The sequence below is a fragment of the Petaurus breviceps genome, unplaced genomic scaffold, assembly GCF_028583685.1.
Source record: "Petaurus breviceps papuanus isolate PSGF00001 unplaced genomic scaffold, PetGlider_PUasm1.0 90925, whole genome shotgun sequence".
Classification (NCBI taxonomy): domain Eukaryota; kingdom Metazoa; phylum Chordata; class Mammalia; order Diprotodontia; family Petauridae; genus Petaurus; species Petaurus breviceps.
The window spans coordinates 21,069,335-21,072,803 of record NW_027187380.1 but is presented as its reverse complement, the minus strand read 5'-3'; the positions used below and the strand labels follow the sequence as shown (position 1 = coordinate 21,072,803).

Below are 3,469 nucleotides of genomic sequence, written 5' to 3'. Positions count from 1 at the left end.
CCTTCCCTGTTGATGTTTCAGCTGTGGGAGTGGAGTCCATATTGTCTCCCTGTGTGTTTGGTTCCTTCCTCTGAGGATAGTAGGACTCCAGAGTCTTTATAGACTGCTTTCTACACATTTAGAGGCAGGGCCTTAGCCCTGCCCTTCCTCTAGAGATCCCAAGCCTTTACTGTAGAGGGTTTTGCCCTGGGACAATAGTTACTATGTTTTCAGGTTTGAGGGGTGGGCGTTGGAACAGGTGAGGTTCACTCTGTCATCCTGGTCTTTGGAGGTCCTGATAGGGGCTTTTTTAAAATTTCTGGGCTATGAAGTGGTAGCCCCAGGAATATTTGCTGTCCTGGACAGGGGCCCCTGCATTTGGTTCTTACCTTTTTCTTTCCCGTCCCAGCCCTTTGTTGACAGGCCTGATAGTGGCCCTTGTAATTGGTGGGACAACTTGCCCCCCGAGTTGATCAGGCCTCTTCTGGGCCTGCCTCTGTGTCCTCTTTTAATTTTTAATGACTTGTTCATTCTGCATTCCTTTGGAGTTGACGTTAGTATACAATGTAAAATGACTTGTCTTTTTATTTTTAGACTATTTTCCAATTTTCCTAGCCTAATACTGGTGTCCTTAGGTTTATGTAAAACCAAGCATGAGCAGCTTTCCAGAGGACTAATGTTGGGAACAGCTTTAACTTTCTGAACACATATTATACTGAACTCTCTATTTATTCAGCAGTAAACTAAAGCAAAACATTCACAGAAACCGAAGTACAGCATTCAAAATATTATAACATAACATCACTAAAGTGGCCACATAATTTTCACAAAGTGGCCACATAGTTTTAAACAAAAAATATCATTCAGTAAGTCCTTAACTCAATCAACCTTAAGGAGCAAGCCTCATTAACTGGCCAAAGTACAAAAATCAAAGTTCTTCACATCTAGGTTACAATGTCTTGATCTCTCAGCCAAAAAGTCTTCTTTCTTCTTGATTGGAGATTAGTTTTCAATCATCCTTAACTCAATCATCCTTAAGACATACAAGGCACAGAGTACAGAGTTCTCCCTTGCTAGGCCACAGTAAATCATGATCTTCTCAGTCAGCACTAAGTACCCAAGGAGAGGTCTTTTAATCTTGACTCAAGCCTGGCAACTTGATTCCATGGTTCCTCTTCCATGGGTCCAGCTCCTGCCTGAATCTACCATATTAGATTCACAGGTAGGCAGCTCCCAGCTCCTCAACCCTCTCCTCATCCAGCTCCTCATCCAGTTCCTTGTCCAATTCTTTGTCCAGTTCCCATTCTATATTGAAGCTCATGGTGCCCAGTCCACCTCAAGTCCTTCACAGTTTCTATTTCTTGGAAGAAAAAGCTTAAAAGAACCAAAACAACTTGCATACACACTGCATTTACCATCATTAATTCACTTTCTGCCTGTGAAATCAACACAGACCCACAAAGTCTGAGAAATCAACACAAATTGTCAGTATAGTCCAATGAACTCTGAAACCCTCCTCCAGGACTTCTGTAAACAGATGACAAGAATTTCCTCTTTCAGGGCTTCCATTAAGGTTTTAATGGACAACCGAGAAAGCAAGACAGCGAAACCAATTATAATTTGGTAGGAGTGTTTATTAACTGGCCGGTGACTGCCTCTCAGAGGGAAAGACAGCGGCGAGCTTTCTGTTAGACATAATTTTATAGAAAATGTGGTTGCTAGCAACAGAATATGTTTCTAAGGGGGTGCAGTGCTATTAGCATTGTTCCTATTGAAGCAAAGCCTTAGTATTGTTCCTACTGAAGTGAAGTGAAGCCATGATCCCTTAGAATCTCTGGGAATCTGTGGCATGTTTCAAGCAACACAGGGGAAACATTAATTTATTATTGGGGCCTATTAGGTGGTTTCCAAGGAACCTAGTAGGGGTCCCCTCTAGCAGGTTTAAGGGGCATTGTTGTATGATTTCTGGTGGTCCCCAGGGCTTCTGTACAAAGTATCACAAACAAAAATCAACACAGACAGAACAGACAGAGTGCCAGTCTTCACAACTGCTCCCCTTCACAGTTCTTCTCTTGCCCATCTTGGGCTTCTCCTTATATATTGGTCATTAGCTCCTCCTTATTTCACCACTTCCTGTTGCATCAGCAAGTTCCTCCTATTGTGGGTTCCATAAGTTCTGTTTCTTAACAAAGACTTGATAGAATCAAGGGCAAAGCTCAACTGAAACAAAGTGCTAAGTGCTTGTTTGTTTGCCATTAGAGTTTATCAAATATTAAACTATGGTGTTCAATTGCTAATTGGTCTTGTTCACCTAATCTTTTTCATCAAGTTTTATATTTTCTTTTAAAACTAGTAACAAACTATTTTTATTATTACCACTCCAGAAAAATTTGAGATCTGGTATTACTTGGTTCCCTTTTTTCCAACTTTTATTTCAGTACTTACCTTAAAATACATGACTTTTTCTTTCTCTGGATGATTGTTATTATTTGTTATCGATTTATAGTATAACATATTAATGTGATATAAAATTAATTTGTGCTATACTGTGATTATATTATATTTTTCTCTGCCAACAAAAATAATTCGTAACACTCCAATTATTTAGGTTTGTTTTTATTTCAATAAATATTTGAAGAAAACCCCTTAGAAGGTCTTATAAGGTAGACTCCCAAGTATTTTATATGCTCTGCAGTTTTTTGGAATGTCATTTTCTTTCTCTTCTGAGTTTTTTGTTAATATACAGAAAAATTTATCATTTCTGTGAGTTTATATTGTACCATGGAAATTTACTCTTTGTTAATTATTTCTTTTTTTTTTCCAAGTAGTTGGGGTTAAGTAACTTGCCCAATGTTACCCGGCCAGTTTTGTGTGTGTGTGTGTGTGGGGGGGGGGTGTTAAGTATCTGAGGCTGGAACCAATCCCCGGTCCTTCCAACTCTAGGGCCCACGCTCTTACTCACTGCACCACCTAGTCGCCCCAAAATATGGAACGCTTCATGAATTTATGCATCATCCTTGTGCAGGGGCCATGCTAATCTCTGTATCATTCCAAATTTTATGCTGCCGAAGCAAGCACCTTTGTTAATTATTTCAATAAATTCTTTTTTTGAAGTTTTAGGACTCTTTAAGTAAACTATGAAGAACAGTAATTTTGTTTTCCTTTTTTTTACCAATGCTTATTATTTTAATTACTCTTTCTTTTCTTATTGCAATACATAGAAGTTTTAGAACTATATCTCACAATAATAATAACAATGGAAATTCTTCTTTTGCCCAATGTATTAATGGAAAGGCCTTTAACTCACTACATAGGTTTATAATAAATATTGATTGACTGACTCAGACTTAGGGAAACAATAATTATAGAGATAAAATCTGACAATTGCTCCTATATGCACTACAGGAACAGTTACTAAAAACCTAGAAAGTAAAGTTCTCACCACCAAAGTTATCAGCACTGTCATATAGTTCAACATACAAACAAAACA

At 38.4% G+C, this 3,469-nt stretch overlaps 1 pseudogene; it reads right to left on the bottom strand.

Annotated features, from left to right (window-relative positions):
• Positions 1-2,959: 2,959 nt before the first annotated feature.
• LOC138152815 (U6 spliceosomal RNA) lies at positions 2,960-3,055 on the bottom strand (annotated as a pseudogene).
• Positions 3,056-3,469: the final 414 nt, after the last annotated feature.